At 46.5% G+C, this 20719-nt stretch overlaps 1 protein-coding gene across 4 annotated transcripts in view; it reads left to right on the forward strand.

The window, feature by feature from the left end:
- The window catches only part of SAMHD1 (SAM and HD domain containing deoxynucleoside triphosphate triphosphohydrolase 1), a 1667622-nt gene that overhangs the window by 418591 nt on the left and 1228312 nt on the right, over positions 1-20719 (forward strand). The gene's annotated exons all lie outside the window — the stretch shown is intronic.

Raw genomic sequence — 20719 nt, forward strand, 5'->3', positions numbered from 1 at the left:
CAGTTGAGGATCTGTTGTTGGTTTCTTGGGAAAAATCCAGCACAGAACTGCAAAGCCAGGTCCTCCCTGGACCAGAAACAAGCATCCTAGGACCGGTTTCGGAGTTTTACCCCTCATCATCCAGGATAGCTTGAATCCAGTGGCACACTGAGCCCGGGACCCACGTCTGGGCATACCCGGCGCACTTAGGGCGAGAAAGCAAAAGACACACAATTGATGGACGGAATGTAGCACAAATCAAAACATTCAACCCCATCAAGAGATCTGGGTTAAATCCAACATTCTTTTGCTCACCATGCCACCCCACTTGGTGAGCAACAGAATGATGGCAGTTCGGGCTGGACTGTTCACATGAGGCACAGGGTCAAGACTGATTTACATGTAGCTGTGTCTGAACTGGTGTTGCAAAGTGAGCTAAAGAACGATGATGGATTCGACCCAGATCCTTGACTGGGGTTGAGTGTCTGAAAACTTTCAGCGCTCCGTCCATCATCTCCTTGTATTTGATCATAGCTTTAATGGTACTCCTCACCTCTCACAGCTCTATCCCCCCATCCTAGTGCCTCCGCTTCTTCGTCTTGTATGTTGGCAACTCAATACCTCCCATAAAGTTGTCTATCTCTGCATCCGTGGGGGACTCCCTGCTTTTATATAATTCAGTATAATACTCAAGGAATATGCAGTTGATATCTAGCTGACGATTTCGGAAACCTCCTTTCTCCTCCCTCTATCCGTCCCCCTTCTAGCTGGGCTGGCCAGTCGCTCCAGTAGTGCCTCAAGTTTATCCTTTTCTGCTTGAGCACCTGCTATATAATTTGTATAGTCGAAACAGCGCAATCTCTCTACGTGCTCCGCTACTGCTTCTTTAACTGCCAGCAGTTCCTCTTGTTTTTCTTTATTCTCTGGTCTCTCCCTTTCAAGCTCCCGGAGGCTTTGCTTCACTGACTATATGTCCCTCAGAAGGGTCCCCCTTACTCCCACCATCTAAGAAATGCACCTGCCCCTTAGCACGATCTTGAAGGCCTCCCACTCTACAAAGGGGTTTGCAGCGTTCCCTGCATTTAAGTATTGCCCAATAGCTGTGCGTATTGTTGCTTGATATACCTGGTCTTCCAGTGCCTCTGGTCTGAGGCGCCAAGTTGGAATGCTCAGTCTACTTCTTGTCTAAGCAAGCCCAACCAGAAGTGGGTTGTAGTCCGAGACCGACCGTGCCAGATATTTATTAGTCGGCACACATTCATGCATGTCTCGTGATCATAGCATGGAGTCTAACCTGACATGTAGCTCATGTAGGTGCGAGAAGAAAGAATAGTCTCTGTCCCCAGGATTTTGTGCCCACCAAGAATCTTATCATCTCCCACTGATGCTGGCAGTTCCTGCGTGCTTTCGCAGTTCTAGTAATGGGTGAGTCTTGCAAGGGCGGATGAGAACGGTCGAGGTCCACTTTCTCAACACAGTTATAGTGCCCTCCCAGTATCACCGAACCAGTCAGGGCCGGAACCAATGTTCTAGAGAGGATTGCCAGGAATGAGATTTAGTCATTATTTGGTCCATATACACTGCCAATCGTCACATCTTTCCCATCAGGCTTGCCTATTAAGACCACGTATCGCCCTTCTGGGTCAATTATTTGCTTAGTGCACTGGAAGGGGACACCTGCTCTCACCCAAACTAGTGCTCCCCTAGCAAACGCAGAATAATTTGTGTAGTACACTTATCCCCGCCATCTACGTTGTAATGCAGCCCCTTCTTTTGCATTTATGTGTCTTTTGCAACATTGCAGTTGGAGCCCTGTGTACTAGGTATGCATGTATCTTGTGGCGCTTTGTCATGGTGTGCATCCCTCGTACATTCCACGTGATGCACTTAAGGTCAAGGGTGTGTACCGTTAGACTTCGTAGCAAATTTCCTTACCCAGACACCCCTGACCCCTAAATATAACCCTTGAAACAATAAACCCCCCCCCCCCCCCCTCTCCAGGACAGGTAAAAGTAGCCCAGCTCCCATCCAAACTTGAAAAAAGTCTCTGCTAACTTTAGGGTTGTGGAGACTGCCATCCAGACCCAGGAGCCCCACCAGCTGGGTCCCTCCATCCCTGTATGCCAATCCTCCGCCCCAGTACCCCACTCATGTCATCATGTGGTGTAAGGCAATCTCCCCACGCTTTTCCCCCAAATTCACACTAAAATGATATATCCTGCTAGGGTCAGTGTTCCATCTGCCTCCACAGTCCTCGCTTATGTGATTTCATTGACAGATGTGGGCGTTATCTTTGGTAGGTCTGTCTCCGAATCTACAGCAGCATTGATTGCCTGGGAGCAGTCCGACCGTCCCTCCTCTTGGTCTCTCCGAGTTGACCTGAGGCTGGATCGCGACTAACTGAGCTCCGCCACAGCCTTGAGGGCTTTCTGCCGTTCCTCTCGAACTTCTGTTGATGAAGGTGCTCCAGACTTGCCTGGTCCACCATCTCTCTTCTTTCTTGCTGACCCTGGAAAGTTCCCTCGCGAGGCACGCCCCGAGCTAGAGTCCAGCCATTCCTAAGCCTTCTGCAGCGTCTGAAAGAACTGAAACCCTGTCTGGCTGACCACCCTCAGCCGGGCCGAGAAGAACATTGAATATGGGATTTATAGCTACCATAGCTTCTTTTTAACCGCCAGGAATGTGGCTCTCAGCCTCTGTACTTCCCTAGTGAAGTTGGGGACCACCAGTACTTTACTGTTTCCAACTTGTAGGTTATTTTTCTGGCCGGCTTGTTTGAGGATGTGGTCTTGGTCTCTGAAGAGAAGCAGTCGAGCCACTATTAGCCGTGGAGAAGCTCCTGGTCTGGATGGGACCCTCTGTGCCCGTTCCAGCGCATAAAATGGTGAGTGCCCCTCTGGGGCCACTTCTGTTTGGAGCCAGTCTTCCAGAAACTGCACCATGTCATTTCCTTCTTCCTTCTCTGGTATTCCCACTATACGCAGGTTATTCCTACGAGACCTGCCTTCGCTGTCTTATGCCCTCACCAAAAGGATCCGTACTTTGGCTTTGATATCCTTGAGAGAATCCGTAGTTCCGTCACCTCTATGGGAAGGTCAGAAATTGTCTGTTCTGTATTTGTTACCCTCTCTCCTAATCGACGGTGGTCATCTTTCAGGAGATTACAGTTCGTACCAATGGCGTCGATTTTTGTTTCTAGTGCTTCGCGGGAGGCTGTAATGGCCTATGATATCTGTCAGCGTAGGACGTGCGATAGGAGCATCCTTCCCCAATTCTGGATTGTCCTCTTCCTCATCTGTCTGGGCGCTTCCCCCTCCCATGCTAAGGGTGCGGTGCCCCTTTCGTTTTGGTACTTTCCCCATATGCGTAGGCAGCCACTCCTCTCTGTGGGTTAAGTGTCAAATTCGGGGGGCAGGCAGTGGTCTCTCCCCACTCCCCGCTTGCTTCTGCTTCACTGGGGTGTATCACACAGTGCCTCCCTCTGGTCGCCTGTGGTTTCCAAACTCGCTCAGCTCTCTCAGCCAGCTTTCAACCACAGGCCCCCTGTGTCCTGGGAGTATCTTTGATGCTAGAGGCTTCTCAGTCCGCCTGGTAGTACAGGATAGAACCACGGGCCACTTCTCAGACTGCCTGCCCTCACCCTCAATAGTCGGTGCGTCTCCAGGTCTTGCCTGACTCTTCCACCGTTGGTGCTCAGGGCTCTACATGGGCCCTCCATGGCCTATTCCTCCCTGGCTCCACCACCCCAACCATAGTCTGTGCACGGACAGGTATGGCAGCCGCAGGGACTCTGCTACCTTCCTTATCCCAGGGCTGCACTGCGTGCTCATGGTGGGCCCGCTCACTATTCGCCTCTTTCACTGACACTGTCGAGGTGCTCCATGTGCTTACAGCCTGAGGTGACCGTTGCGGGGTGTTGTCCTCTAGTCCCCCTTCAATCAGTGTCCCAGTCGTGCAGGGGGTTATCCCTCAGTTCGCCGTCCGCGCTATGGCTCCCCAGAGCCATCCTCTTATTCATGGGTCAGTGTTCCAGTTACTGGGCGGCCCCCACCTTGATTTTTGTGGGCCTCTCTCCCCCAAACTCCTGCCAATCTTGCAGTGCTCGCAAATCTGCAGCAGGCCTTCTATTTGTACCCCTCTCTTTTTTATGTGCGCTTTTCCTAGGGCTCTCAGCCCCATTACTGCTATCCTGCTCAGGCTGAATGACTCCGCTGCCATACGAGTCAGGCGGTGTGCTCCACATGACCCTCCTGGATCTCTGTGCGTGTACCGGCTAGACCCTGCAGTCTCAGGGCCTGTGACTGTTCCAGACCAATATGCAGAGCTTCCTCGCATTGGGCTGCTCCTCAGCTTCTTGCCTTCGCCTCTGTCTCATCGGTGCTTCCTGCTCATAGCAGCTGCGGGAGGGCCTGGAGCCTCCCTGGTGTTCGCAGCTCGAGAGCACGACGGTGCTGAGCTCCACCCGCAGCCTACCTACGTTACTGGAACTGCGTCCACACCTTGACCGGCTGTGTCGCTGCGATTGGGGCCGCTCCCCTTTACCCCCGGATTCCTCTGGCATGGCTCCTCGTTACACAGCAGGCACTCCTTGAATCAGTAGCGGACCCTCCCGGGGGGAGGAAGCTGGCCTCCTGACTCCTGTGCTGCCCCGCGAATAGCCGATCTCACTGGGCACACTCCTCGTGGGCTCCCAACTTCAGCACGCAGTTGTATTTTGCTAAACCCCGCTTATCAGTGGCGCATGGCCCCCCAGACTTGGAGGAGAAATACTCCTGAAAGTCTCCCCACTGCCTCAGCCGGTTCTGAGTGGGGCTGGGGCACAGGGTTTTGTCAGATGGTGCCTAGCCACACCCCCTCCAACTTCAATACAATGTGAACAATAGAAAAAGCTTCTTGCTTTTCCGTTATGTCCCAACCAGACTGCACACATTTCCGTAAAGCGCAGCTTTTTCCTGTGTTCATGACTAACAGACCCACTGCCTATACAGAAGTATATTGTGAACATCCTCTGCTGCTCTGAATTTCCTGCATATTCAAGTCAGGAAGGATCCCAGAAATCACACAATGAGAGGAAAAAACATGTAAGTTAGACTGCATTTAGACGCTTTTTTGAAAGCAGGCTGTACGTTATTACCAGATGAAATGTGCAACTTGAACATGCACTTTTAACCACACATTTAAACAGGTTTCTACAAAATTTCTTTCTTTACACAAAAATAATGTTTCACAGTTTGTGGGCAAGTGACAGGTAAAACAGAATAATGAACAGAAAGATTAGGGCCTAAATCTAAATTAGTTTTGATTCCTTTCATTCCTCTCTCTAGTAGATTCCTTGACTACTTCTTCACTATCCCTGTACATTTCTTCGAGTTCTGTATTTTGCATCTCTTCATTTCTTATTATAGGAAACATACCTCCCACTTTAGCTGTAACCCTCTTGCAGCATGCTAATATAATCTGAAATACTAGGCAGATCAATAGCAACAGAACTATTCTGATGGATACATCTGCCTGTGGATTCCTCACCTTTTGAAATACCCCCTGTGCCAGCATTCCATGGAAACTTTTTCTTTAGCTCTCCCAAATTGACGAGGACGTCACAATAGCACGACTCTGCTCAAGACTCAAGATGTTATCGTAGCCATAAGAAGGCCTTGTCTGCGTGTTTTTTCTAGGTCTCTTCATTTCTTTGTAGACTACTTCGTTGCAGTAATCCAGACACTGTTTCTTCGATCATAACTACTCAGAAGAAGCCTGGGTTTAAACTCTGTAGGGAATGTGAGGACCATATGTTGGTTACAGACCCCCATGAAGACTGCTTTTGGTGTTTGTCGTCGGACCATGACGTCGAAGAGTGTTCATGGGCCAAGCGAAGGAGGAGAAGAGGGGTCGGAAAAGGATCAAGTCGAGGTCAATGTCGCCGACTCTGCCCACCATGAGGTCATCTAATAAGCACAAGAAAAAGAGACGTCACGGGTCCAAACATCGTTCCTCAAAGGAGAAATCGTCGAAGTTGGTGTCTCCTGTCCAAGGCCACCATAGGAAGGATGATATGTCTACTTCTCCTTTGCCGCAGGTGTCTCCTGTGCGCACTTCGACTCCGAGGGGTTCTTCGACGCCCAGAAGAGTGTCTGTGGATGCTCCAATCCCGGATCCGATGTCTCCGGCGCCGCAAGCTCAGCCTGTTCCTGGACCTCGATCTTCCTCAGGTCATGCGGTTCTGGATCCGTATCCACCTTTTCCAACTCCAGGTGTGGATCAGTCGCATTTCCTTAATGCAATATATGGCATGTTTGCCAGGGCGGCTAACCCATCCAATGTGCCATCTGGCCCTCTGGGTCCGCTTTCGTTTAATTTAGGCGTCCCCCAACACTATGCCCAAGCTCCATCCCTACCTTTCATGCCAATGACTGTCTTGGGCTCTCCCGAGGCCGAGGTTCTTGACCCCAGTTCCTTCTCATGAGGAAAGGATGGACTATTCTCCGGTGCCGTCTGGCTCTGTTCTGGCACCTTCTCGACTTCGATCGGCGCTGCTGCCCGTGTATGAAGGTCCTCCTTCAACGCCGGCTCCGCCAACTCTGTAAATTTAATCGAGGAAAAAGGCCCAGAGATTTCTGGAAGAAGAGGAATTTCAGGAGCAGAAGGAGCAGGGTGAAGAGGGGGAGATTTTAGACTCCATGGATGACTTTGCGGGGCTGCAAGAGTGGACCAGTGGGCGTGATACCTCACCAGAGTGGTAGCTCTCCAAAAGCTCTTCCCTCTCAAGATGTGGCCTCTCATCATTCGGTCATTAAAAAGGCTGCTGACCTCCTGGACTTAGTTACCAAGGGCAGAGGTCAAATCTATTTTAACAGAGGTGCTGCAATCTCCTTCTGCAGTTGAGCCTTTGCTCCCCTTTAGCGAGGCTCTGACAGATCCTATTTTGGATGTATGGCAGAAGCCATAGTCTGCCCCTGCTGTTTTGAGGTCAGTGGCAAGGCGCTATGAGGTGGCTCCGGGAGACCTGGCATTTTTATCACCGCGCCCTTCACCTGAGAGCCTTGTAGCGCAAGCGTCTTGTTCTTCAAAAAAGTCTGATGGTTCTTTTCTTTCTACTCCGGAGGATAGAGACTCTAAAAAGTTGTAGCAATCCGCAAAGAAGGTGTTCTCGTCGTTCAGCATGGCCTTGAAGTCAACCAATGCCACGTGCTTGATGGCACGTTATATTCATGCTTTGATGGATTCTGCCATAGAGGTGATTCCCAAGTTGCCGGAGGATGGCCAGGGTCACTTCGCTGAGTTACTATTGGATACTCAGGCTGCTGCCCATCAGGTTATTCAGTCCGGCCTGGATACAGCTGACTCCGTTGCCAGGGTGATGGGATCTTCGGTGGTGACTAGGAGATATGCCTGGTTGAGAGGGTCAGGATTCTCTCCTGACATCCAGGCCACGTTGTTGGACCTTCCCTTTGACGGGTCAAATCTCTTTGGAACCAAGGCTGATTCTGCTTTACAGCGTTTTAAGGGATAGCAAGGCTACTGCTAGGTCCTTGGGCTTTCAGTCACAGCCTAGGGGCTTTGGTTTTCGGAAGTTCCAGGGCTTTGGGAAGATGGCTCCCTTTCGTGGCCGGCAGCAACAACAGAAAGAGGTCGTCTGCGATGGGCTGCTCGCCAACAGGTCTCCTCCTCCCATGTCCCCAGCACTGGCTCTGCAGGGAAGCAGCTCTAGATCTCCCAGTACGAGGCATGTTGGTCCTGTGGGAGGTCGGGTGTCCAATTTTCTACAAAAATGGAAATCTGTTACGTCAGATCTTTAGGTTTTGAATCTTGTGGAAAATGAGTACACCCTTCCCTTCCAGGAGTTCCTCCCCCTTACCCTCCTCTCTAGGTTTGGTGTTTGGAGGACCATCTGATGCTTTTGAAACAAGAGGTCTAATCCCTGTTACAAAAGGGTGCAATAGAGATTGTTCCAGAGCAGGAAAGGGGTCAGGGATGCTACTCCAAGTATTTCCTGATTCCCAAGGACGACGGTCATTTGCTGCCGATCCTAGACCTCAGGATCTTGATTTTTTTTTTTTACCTGAAAACAGGAGAAATTCAAGATGTTGATCCTAGCTCAGGTGCTTCAGGCGCTGCAGCAGGAAGACTGGATGTTGTCGATCTATTTACAGGATGCGTATTTTCACATTCCCATCCTGAAGTCTCATCGGAAGTATCTCCGTTTTACGGTGATCTCAACATTATGAATTTGCAGTCCTTCACAAGGTTTATTAAATTTGATTTAGACCTCTACTAAGGTTAACAAATACAACAGATGTATTTTTAAAACATTTACCATAATATACTTTAAAACAACTTAAAAAAATGTAAACAATCGATGGCAGGCAAATTCATCAGGTGGGGATTCACATAACTTAATTAGACTTTGTGTGGAAAAGACATTATATCTAAAAACAAATTGGCTTTGGATACCTATGCCGGGCTTCTACCAGGGTTGGATTTGGACAGACTATCAATACGTGTGGAAGATCTTGTATTCCACCCTTACACCAATCACAGAATCCTGTCGAGTTTTCTGAGTTATCCCATTTTGCTGTGTATACTTTCAAGAGTAGGATGTACAACTGCAGTGAAAGAATACAGTGCTGTACCCTGTGTTCTAGTGAGAAATATGTGTATAGCTCAGGAGATTTATATTTTATGTTTTTTACATATTGTATATAGTGTTTTAATTGTAAACAATGTTTTACGTCCAGTTCTAAGCTTATTCTTGGAATCAGGTTCTTTAAAAAGGGCTTCAAATGGGCTGGTGTCCAAGTTTGTAAAAGTGCTGTTGTGCTGTGAGATAGGTTAAGAGTAGGGCTCCCGGTTTTATGATATTTATTTTTTTGACATTTCCGTCTGTATTTATCCATATTTATTTTTAGGTCATTTTATCTGGATTTATCCACATTTATTTTTGTCGCAAGCAAAAGAAGACGCTGCAGCCAGTATTTTTCCACATTTATTTAAATTGGCACTGCACGCTTGCACTCAGTTGTAATAGGTTTAGATATATGTATATATACATCAAATTAAGTAAACACAATATATTCATCTGAAAACTTTGCCAACATAATTTAAAGAGAACATAGGCCTAAACAGACCTTGTGTAACTTGCATGAGGAAACCTTTACTGCGGGCTGTACAACCTAGGGACCTTTAAATCCTGCTCTTCTCTTGTCACATTTGATGTGCCTTCAAAGACAGAAGTCCAATGTCAAGCTGTGTCTTTGAGGGAGCAACCCATTCTTTTTTCTCATTGCAGAACAATTTCCATGGGATTATTTAGGCCTACATAGGAATTATTTTGACAGATTTTTCTTCTATTTTTTTTAAACAGAGGAGATAATTTCCCAGCGTACACTATGATAAATATCTATTTATAACTTGCTAAAACGCAAGGTGACTGTTCGTATTTTTGGGGGAGGAGGGTGCAAAATACTTTGTGTCTGCATCGGAAACAGTCTTCCCCTGGAAGGAGGCACGCAACACCCAATGGGCTCAACTGGCTTCAGCCCCCCTGCTCCCCCTCACATCACTGTCTTTTCCTCACGCTGGCCACCAGTGCCAGATATTCACACTGCCCACCCCAGTTCTTCACATTACCCAACAGTGCCACATTCTAACACTGTTCACCAGTGTAACTTTACTATTCTGAACCCCACAGCCTCTTTCTCACAATCTTCATTGTGGCAGCTTCTTAAACTACCCATCACTTGCAACTACACATTTTGCCCCACTGCCCGTTCTTCATACTGCTCACTTGGGGAGATCCTCACATGCCCCCAGTTGCCAGTCCCTCATGCTGTCTATCAGTGGCAGTATCTCACACTGCCCGACAGGGTCGGTTCGTCACATTGTTTACATATGCCAATAGCTGACATTGCCCATTTAGTCCTAGGACTCTTTGCTGTGACTAGAAGCTGTAAGACCATGTTTGTGCCAGCTGTGCATGAGTGAAGTGAGGGAACGCAAGGAGAGGTGGGGTGTAAGGCTGAGAGTGGATGAAAGCCTCTGGAAGTCGGGGGGGGGGGGCTCCAGGGGCCCAAACATGCTCCAAATGACCAAGAAACAAGCATCTCCCCATCTGTGCGCCAGGATGTCGACAAGGCCCCTCTCCAGAGAGGCTCTTCGACCCCTAAAGCGGCCAGATAGGAGCCAAGGGGGCGCCACATCACCGAGTACCTAATGTGCCATTGACACGAGTCCTCTGCCCCTCACCCCTCCCCGCGGCTCCGAGTCCACAGCATGTACTGGCCTAGCAAAGGTAACATACAGTACAGAGCAGGGTACAGCTGAGGCACTGTAGCGAGCGGGCGGGCTCTGGATTCTGCTGGCTGTGCCCTCCCTCTTCACTGCCTCTGCTGGAACCAGCGCCTCCCATTTACTCTCTACCCTTCCCATTACACCGTCTCTCATCTCTTCCTAGTACTCTCACCCCGTGTCTTTACCCTCGGCCGTTACCCGCCCTCACTTCTCTTTCTGTACCCTTTAACCTTGGTCTCCTTCATTGCATTCACCAGGTCTCTGGTCCTTATCATCTTTCTTTACTCTCCGATCTTATCTCTCCTATGCAGGCGCGCATAGCCCCCCCCCCCCCCCCCCCCCCCCCCACGCCTCGTGTGTGTCTGCTGTCTGCCCGGGCTGAGACGCTTCCCGGGCAAACACAGCCGCACCCGGGTACTTCACGGGTCTTTGAAAGACCATCACTTCACTTGTTAGCGAGGCTTTGTTGTTTTTACACCTCTTCGGCCGGGAGAATTATCCCCCCCCCCCCAAAATATTTATTGTGCCTCTGCCCAGAAGTGAGAGCATGCTGGATGGGGATGACTATCCTAGGCTCCCCCCAGGGGTTCTGAGTAATGACCTGTGAAGGGAGAGTGCCAAATGCTGCGCTAAGAGTCCGCCCTCTAAGTAGGGCGCGCCTTTCATGTGCAGAGAGCAGCCTGCATTCTATCTGTAACCACAGAATGGAGCATGGAGAAGACGCACAGAGAAGACTCACGGTAGAATTCCCCTCATTTTGTCACGCCATCACCGAGAAGTGTGGTTACAGAATCCTTCTAGTGCTTTCTGCACTGTAAGATCCTTCAGAAGTTCCTGTTAGTAGACTTTCTTGGGAGCTCGATTTAGAACTCCTGTAATTTCCTTTAACTTAAAACCGTTCATCTCGTTTTATCACAGATCGCGTTCTATCCAGACTTTTAACGCTAGACCTGTCGTGCTTTAAACATTAGGATCAAGGTATTTACCTTTCTAAACCACGTCTAGTACGTTAGCTACCGCTTGTTAGTTGCTACACAGGTTCAATCTTAATAGTCACCTTTTGGTGGAGGGTTTTCTGCACACTCTAATGTCGTTTTTATATAAAAACTCAGTAATAACTTTCATTGTTTGAGAAAAATGAAGTATAAACTGCTTTGGAGCTACTTACGCTAGTACACCCACCATTGTAAAGCATATATTTTTGTTTCTGTTGTAGAATTTGAGCCCCTGAAGAAGAGCCAGTTCTGGCTCGAAATGCATAGGGCAGCAAGATAATAATTTGAATCTCATTAATCCAATCACTTGGATCAAACAAGATGAACATATGGACATCCAATGAAATAAAAATTGGAATGTATTCATAACAAAGTTTTGGAATTGTTGAATTTTGTAGTGCATTTTATGTTGTATAAAATGTATTTAACTAAAAAGATTGTGATAATAACAATGTTGTAAATATTTAGGTATTTCCACCTGTTAGTCACAGTGCGCAGAGGTCGGGTCTCACAGACCCTTATATTGTTGAGCATAGTTGGCATTCATGACTGTTGCATGCCTCCTCTGCAGCACACTTTCATTTAAAAAAGGTTTAAGATAGAAGAAACGCAGTATTCTCCAAAGATTAAACTAGTGTGTGCCTCTTCTACAAATATTGTTGATATGGATATGTTTTTCCCAGTCCGATGCGGACGCTGGGAGTGCTTGTATAATTTTCCTTATGCCCATTTGTTTTGGCGGTCTGCTCCAGAATGCTTTACTATTTTTGATTTTTACTGCCATTTGAATATCAGCCCAATTTTTAGGTCTCACCTGGCGAACGCAGCGCGAAAGCGCTGTGGTCAGCGAGATCTATTGTTGCTGACTTGCCTTGGAAGTGGGACAGGAGGTGGGCACACGCAGGGCGATTGGAGTCTGTGAACGCGCACGTGAACATGACGTCCACACACGCGATGTGCTTATCTCCTGTCCCCCTTCCGACCACATGCCATCCCTGTTGGAGCGGCCCGCTGCAAGACAGGGCTGCTCAGAATGCGAAAAGGACACTGTGCATCGATCAGGCACCAACAATAGCCCACACGGAGCCCCCCAGCCCTTCTTCAGTCACCGGGCTGCTCTCTTCTGGTGGTTTGGGAAAAAGGGGGTGGTGATGGACAGAGTTTCTGAATGATGCAGAATACTCTTACCAAGTCAAGAGATCATGGTTTTAATCCATCACCGTTTTTTAGCTCACTGCACCATCCCAGCTCAGAACCTGGCTACATGCAAATTAGTCTGTACCTGTCCCAGTGCATGATGGGAACAGGGCAAACCAAACTACCAAGCCAATTCTTATACTGGGAAGGAAACAAGCTTCCGGGGACCGGTTTCTGGCATCACAGCCTTCGTCGGCCCGGCTTGCCTGAATCCTGATGGTGCAATGAGCTGGTGGTGGCTCCTCCTCGCGGTGGCAGCACTTCTCTTGCGGGACTTCCCTGCACTCCTGGGAGCCCCGCGCTGCCATAGGCAGCCTCGGCCGGCCGCACTCTTCACCCGGGCCCCCTCCAGAGACCCGGGGTTTTTCTCCACTCCGGCCGCAACCACGGGGCTGTCCCTTCAGCATGGGAGCCCCGCGTTAGCACGGCACGCCGGTTTCTCTTCCTGCCGGAGCAGGCCCCGCCCACGTCCCGGGCAAGGGTGCCTGACTGCCGGTTTTGCCGAAAAGGGCCGCGGGGGTTATTGCTTCTCTGCGGCAAGAGGGGTAGGCTCCCTCGAGAGTTAAAATAAATGTAGAAGGGGGGTGGGCACCCGCTCAAAGGATTTTGTCTGCACTTTAGTACAGTAGGCTTGATATTTGTACAACGTGTGCACGGTCCCATCTACTCTTCATACAAGAATCAAATGTGTTGGCTCTGCCAATGCTTGTTTGACCTAGGACTGCAAGTCTTTCCCGGCCCTAACACCTTTACTAAACATTCAAAGGCATTTCTTGAATGCACATAGGCATGCCTGCATTTTACTCTGCATGCTTGCTGGCTCTTTGGTTAGCCCCCCTAAAATACGCTTTACCCAGACAGTCAAGAATTGGTGCTGGAACAGTAGAATATCTTGACCTCGAGTTTTGGGCACGTTTCTGTGCTTGACTGATTTTCAGCGGAAACATTAAAATACTACTACCTATATCAGTAACAGACATGTGAGTTAGCGCCCTCAGGTACAATATCTGCCACCATGAAAACACTGCCAAGCCACTACAGAAATGTGCAGCCCCATTAAAAAAAATATATATATTTAAAAAAGTGACCTAGAGGAAAGACTTGTTGCAGTGAAAGTAAAGCATGTATGGGACTGGCTGGGTTGGAATGTCATGTGTGGACATTGCAACTGACCAGTTAGGAATGGTTTCTACTGCATCCAGTTAAGCTACTTAGTCTATGAAACCCAGCACAATATATATGTCTGGGAGAGGGGTGTTTTAAAGGGTTATAAATACGAGCTGAAAACAAGCACACGCTTTTAGTAATTAAACTGGAATTAATAGAAATGTTCTCCATATAGAGGTCTAAGACCTACACACACCCAAGTATATCAGTCTGAAGTTATTTGTATTCAGTAAACTGGTCTTTGCACCTGGGTGTCGAGAAATGAGGAAGTCACTCCAATTTCTGGTTAAGTCTCCAAATCGTTTCTCTTTAAAGAAATGCTTCCTTCCTCTTCTGAAAATATCATAGACCAGTGCACTGCCATTAGATTAGCCACAGCATGTGCTCCTTAGGTGGCTTCTCTCGGCCATAGGGCACTACACAGTTCAATCCCACCATGGAGGATTGACAAGGTTCTCGGTAATTGATTTATAAACGGCTGCGTGCATGGTTGCAAAAATGCTCCCATATTTTAACAAGCATTTACAATGCAATAGGTCTTGCATTTGTAAAAGTTTAAGCTATTGGCATTGTAAATGCCAATGCCTTTTATTATCAGTTTTATAAAACAACGCATAAATAAAAGGCAGTGTCATTTACAAATGCCAATAGCTCAAACTTTCGCAAATGCGAGACCTATTGCATTGCAAATGCTTGTTGATTTTTTGCTCTTGCCATTTGGTCAACTTCTCCCGTTGCCGAATCTTTTTCAGCTTTTAATTTCTTTCTGCCTTGTCCCAGAGAAGTTTTGAAATTCCAATCTGATCAAATTATTTAATTTTGATGATTGGAAATCTGTGCTCTTTCCTTTAGGGTAGCTCTTTCCCTTGTCTTTCCTGTTTGAGAAATACTGAAGGGAAGCAACGACAGAGGACACTGTATCTTTGTAGTTTATTATAGGGTTTACTTCTTTATTAGAGGAACCTAAAAACGTGGCAGTAATTGCGGTGTTCGTTATCTCGATTGCTTTAGAGTTCCAATTGATCCTGCCGTTGTTTTGATCTATATTGGCAAGACCATTCAACAAACCTAATGACCATCGGGATGTAGATTGCAATAAGACTTCTATTTCCAGGGATACAAAAGTATGATCACTTTCTAGTGTACCCTGTACATTCAGTGATTGCACTTTCTCAAAAAGGTCTATAACCGATTACGTAGTCTAAATTAGATAAACTGTAGGTATATAATCTAGTGTAGGCAGCAGGGATGTATCCTCCTACTCTTCTGTTTAGGATAACTCCGTTAATTGCGGACACTTGAGACAGTAGAAGTTTCCCTCGTTTATCAGATTTTATCTTTATTGGAAATAGTTGATTTAGGATAAAACAGGCTTTCTCTTTTCTATGTTTTCCCCCATTATCCAATAAAGCATTAGAGATTTTCCCATTGAAGTCTCCAGCAATTAGTACTGGTGGATACCATTTAGTGGCTGTTTTTATTTCTATCTTCTCAAATATTTTTCCCAGTAGGAGGTCGCAGATGGGACCCGGCATAATGTATACGTTGAAGATTAGCAAATTCTGGTTGTTCGAGCTTTCGTTTCGATGTTTAATCTTAACGCATTGGACATTCGGGAGAAACAAATCAATTACCTCTAAATCCCAATCAATTTCTTCACGTAGGAGGATTGCAAGGCCTCCTTTTGCATGACCCTTTGTTGTGACCTCAGCTGCGATATTGAGCACAAAATTATTTCTTTGAGTAAGTGTCTTTTGACCATATTTCTTGTAGCAGAAGTATCGATGGGGAATTTTCTAGCATAAGAGTTAACTTTTCTCAGCTTTCCCCGCGATATTCCAAGGAACGATTAAACTTCTGCTAAAAAGGAAGTGTGTGTGCATTTCCCTGTTTGTTGCTGTTCAGATTGCCGGAAATCCAGAACCAGGGATTTTTATTTGGTTATGGCTCTGTTTTTTTAGGAACCCAGTTCCAGATTAGTCGCTCACCTTCATTGATCGATATTGTTATAGTTCCTGGTGACATGTTTATTTGGGTTTCTGGAGACCAGTTCATATATTTGTACTGATAGGGAATCTTACTTTTGTTGTTATCCGTTAGACTATTGTCCTGTGTAACCCTTGTATTAACTTCAGCCACATCAAATCCATTTTTGTGGAGGATGTCTCTCTCTTTTAAAATGATTGCTGGAATAATGTTGGACCTAAACTCCACAGTTGCCACCGTTAGATAGAGTTTATTTGGGAAGGCTACTACTTTTATTTCTAAAGTTGTGAGTGCATGAAGTTGATGGGTCTTCTGCAGTAAGTTTACTATTCTCCAACGATTCAAAGGAGTCATATCGCAGGGGAATAGGTCAGGTAATTCCACAGTGCAGGAAACAATTTGATCTCCCTTTCCATGTATGTTTCTAATAGAGAATTTATATTCTTCATTTTCAGTGTTTACTCTTTCCTGAAATTCCTTTGATTCGTGTATTGAAAAATTTGACTCCCATTGGGTCTAATTTTTTCTGTGCTGCTTTAGTTTCGTATGGGAGAGAATATTGATCTATACTTTGTTATCTTTAGGGCTTTCGTACTTTGTTCATTTCCCTGAACTGTTTGTTCAGGTGTTTGTGGAAATTTTACTTTCATAATCAATAGTCTCGAGATTCTGCGCTTTACTGTTTTTTGTTATTTTTCCCCTTAATGATGATTCCCGTTTTTTTGGGCTTGGACATAGGCTTGGATTCTTCTATACTTGAGGGCCCCAAAGAGTTGTTATCCTCTTTTTTAGCTCTTTAATCTAACAACCCTTATTGACTTTTCTGTTTAAAGATGGGAAGCAAGGGAATCGCGGCTTGAGGAGCCCTTTCTATCCTAGATTCCTCAAATAATTTACGCAGTGAGTACATTTCTTGATCGTTTAGATGCTTGTTTTTCAATTTTTTTGAAGTAAATTCCACTGTTTGAGTTTCCTTTTGCACTTTTCCTGTGAGATGGTTAATGACTACCGGTGGTAAATTAAAACATTGCTCTTCTTGGGTCACAATATTTTCTGGACATCTTACTGTAGTTTGGGAATTTTGATTGAGTTGTTTTTTCCTCTTTTTGTCCACTAGATATTGTAATATTCCAGTTTGCGTTTCAAGGATCATGTCCGAATTTTCCTTATTCTTCTTGAGGAGAGCCAATATGGATTCCAAGATTCTCCATAATGTAAAGAAGGCTTTAGATATGGGTTCTCGTTTGTTTGGGGATTGCAACGTGTTGAACGGGAATTCTGTGGATCGTGAGAGGAGTTGGCCTAACGGCTAGGGTGGTCGACCTCGAATCTGGGGATCTAGTTTCGAGTCTCGGCAATGACGCTGAGCATCCTGTGATTTTGGGCAAATTACTTTATCTCCCCGTGCCTAACAAAAAAAAATTAATATGTCCTCATGTAATGCAACTGGTGCTATGTAAAGCGCTCTGATACCCGATTGGGGTCAAGTTCGCGCTATATAAAACTCTGTAAAATAAGACAGTGGCGTTGGAATGCTATTAAACGATTGCAATATCTGCTTTGTTACTGTAGAAGCCACCTGCTGCAGGCCCAGTGAATAATTTCTATCCGGTAGAGTAAAATCAGTTAATAAAATTGAAGGTGGAACCTCCGTTGCTTTATTTGGATTGTGTGTGGGATTGTTCCTGGTCCTTCCCATTCCATCTTTTTTGTATTCGATTGCCTGTTTGCTTTCTTCTAATAAAGGCTGTGTGTCAATATTGACAATTAGTTTCACTTGGACACAGTCCTCGACCTCTGTCATGGAGTTTTGCTCATGTTGGATTCCCAGCTCTACTGGGGCTGTTTGGTCGGCCATTCTTGTCGTGTTAATAAAGAATTTGTTATATCCACAGTTCCCGGAACTACTCCAATATGAGATGCTTTGTGTTTGCTCTTTCTCGTAGATTGGGCCGTGCCCAGTCTTTTCATATGAACTGTTCAGTATCTGTATTTTTTATAAGCCATATGTGTCAAGTGGTGAGGTAAGCAGAAAAGTGACCCGGTTTTTCTTGAGGGGTGCTTTTGCGGAGTTTCTTTCTTTGCCTCCCAACTGCTGTAGTGACGTTTCCTTTTTTCCTGCTCTGAGGAGTAGCTGAGCACGTGTTTAGGAGGACAAACACCCGGAGAACTATGGACGGCAGACGAGGAACAGCTTCCCCCTGTGTACCGGCTACTCATGGCTGTTGCCAACCGGTTTCCCACTGCCGGGGATAGCTGCAGTTCTGTCCTCACTTGACTCCTTGCCTCCTTAGCGACGTCGGCAATATGGATTTTCAGTAGTGTCGTGTAATCGATCTTCCGGGCCTGCGGCAGATCTCTGCAGCTCCACCTGGCGGATTCGCGTGCGTACATAAAGTCTGTAGTTCTTCCTTTCGGTCTTACTTTCGTACCTTTGGTCTTCACAAAGGTGATGGTGGTGGTGGCAGCTCATCTCAGACGGTCAGGGATTCCTGTATTACCCTATCAGGACCACTGGCTGCTTAAAGCCAGGTCGCCAGAGATGGTGCTGCATCGTCTGCAAGTAACAACACAGCTGTTGTTCGACTTGGGTTTTTCGATAAATGTACCCAAATCTCACATGGCTCCCTCACAGCGCAACCTGTTCACAAGGGCAGTACTACTGAGTTGTGCTTTCCCTCCTCCTCCGAGGATTTCAGCCATTCAGGATATGATCCCAATGTTTTTGGATGGAACGGCTGTTCAGGACTTCCGGTCCTGAAGGTCTTACACGCCTGCGTCTTTTAACTTCCTGCATACTGTTGGTCAACCATGCACGCTGGCACATGAGGGCACTCCAGTGGTGCCTCTGCAGGCAGTGGTTTCAACACAACCGGGATCTCAGGGAGGTGATCAGAATCTCCAGGGACACTGCAGCGGACCTGGTATGGTGGAGTGCTGCGGGCAACTTGTCTCAAGGGAAGCCGTTTCAACCTCCTTCTCCAATGGCCACAGTGATAACGGATGCTATTCCTTCTGCCAGGAGGATAAGTGAGCTTCAGGCTCTTAGTTCTAAGCCTTCCTTTACCACCATCTATGCAGATAAGATGGTTCTCGGGACCAGAACAACTTTCCTGCCTAAGGTGGTTACTCCTTTCCACTTGGGGCAGTCTATCAACTTGCTACTTTCTATACTCCCCCTCACCCTTCCAAAGAGGAGGAGAGACTTCACCGCCTCGACCCCAGGAGGGTGTTCAGTTTTTACCTGGACAGGACCAATGACTTGAGGCTGGACGACCAGCTCTTCATTGGTTATGTGCGAAGAATGAAGGGCAAAGCTGTCCACAAGCGAACACTTTCTTTGTGGATCATCTTGTGCATCAAGAGCTGCTACGCCTTGGAGAAGAATGTGCACCCTGAATGTATTAGACCTCATTCTACTAGAGCTAAGTCTTCTTCTTAGACTTTTGCTAGAGGTGTCCCTGTTGTAAACATCTGCAAGGCAGCATCTTGGGCCTCCCTCCACACTTTTGCGAAGCTTTACTGCTTAGATTCGGAGGTGAGGAGGGACGGTCATTTTGCTTGCTCTGTGCTGCAAGATTTTTTGGTATAGATAGGCGGACACCCTCCTCCGGAGCGGGACTGCTTGGGGATTCAATTTAAAAGGTGAGGAATCCACAGGCAGATAAATCCATCAGAAGAACAAGTTACTTATATTTGTCAACGCTTTTTCTGGTGGATACAGCGTCTGCCTGTGGATTCCTCACTGACCCTCCCACCTCCCCGTTGTCTGCCTTTCTAAACCAAAAAGAATTTTGAGTTTAACATGACTAGTATTTCTTTGTCTTTTAAATTCATATTTAGCTTGTTGCTATGATATGTCTGGTATTTTCAGTCTGTTTTCTTCCTTGAAAGATACACTGTGTATATTGGTGCTTATATTGTATACTGTGTATGTTTGCGAAATGTTGTCGATTCACCCGTTCGCCTCCAAAGCACAGAAAAAATGGGTGAAACTGATGTCAACACACCATCGAGGCAGCCTTATGGCTCCAATGACGTCATACGGAGTCGTGCTACTGTGACGTCTTCTTCTACGTGGAGAGCTAAAGAAAAAAGTTTGCTTGGAATGCTGGTGCAGGGGTAATTCAAAAGGTTAGGAATCAAAAGGTGAGCAATCCACAGGCAGATACTGTATCCACCAGAAAAAGTGTTACAGAAGGTAAGTAACAGGTTCTTATAGGCAACAAGGCCTAAGACAACCCCGACATCCAGGACAGGACCCAGTCGAACCAGCCAGTGAACCACTCATCTGGAGCACCCCTTCTTTCTTCATCATTTGCTGGTATGAAAGTACAGCCTCCAGCATCAATCTTTCTACATACCCCTCTTTCGATTGCTGTCATCAAGTCCAAAACATATCTGTGTTCAATTACCATAAGTCTGATTGCATGCAGCTCTTCTTTAATGGCATTAAAGCCATCTTCAGTTGCATTGATTTTTGTCATCAACTCCCACAGGGTCATTTGAACGCAGCGTGCAGTTGCTTTTGCTTGAAAGATAGGTAACAGACTCCTAAAAAAGGGTTGGGCGTCGTTGAGCAACCTATACCACCCATCCTGCCACACTGAAGTTCCAAGGTACTCAGCCATCCTTTTTCTTCTGTGATGATGCAGAAACGTTGATGATTTACTCATGGAATGCAAATCTTTTATTTCTTTTGCTGGTATTACCATAGATGGGGTATGCAAAGTCACCAGAGCGCAGATTCCACTCCAGTCGGGGGATAGTTGGTTGTATATTCGAGCGCCACACTGCCAGAAAAAATCCAGAAGGCTGGAGGTGCCGCCCTGCATATCGGCATTGTAAATAATTGAGCTACATTTGAGATTCCGTCCCACTTTAACAATCCCATTTTCCTGACAGCAAAGAGAAAATCTCTTTAGTTTCGTAGCCAGCTTAGGATGATGTTTAGTTCCAGTACATGTATATCTCTAAATGTTGTCATCCCATACTTGCTGACATGATGCTTTTATATCATCAAATCTCTTTTAAAAAAAAAATATTTTCATTTTCATCAAGAAGGGCACATTTACACAGCAAACATAAACTGGAGGTTTAGGATTTAT

The sequence above is a fragment of the Triturus cristatus genome, chromosome 7, assembly GCF_964204655.1.
Source record: "Triturus cristatus chromosome 7, aTriCri1.1, whole genome shotgun sequence".
NCBI lineage: Eukaryota > Metazoa > Chordata > Amphibia > Caudata > Salamandridae > Triturus > Triturus cristatus.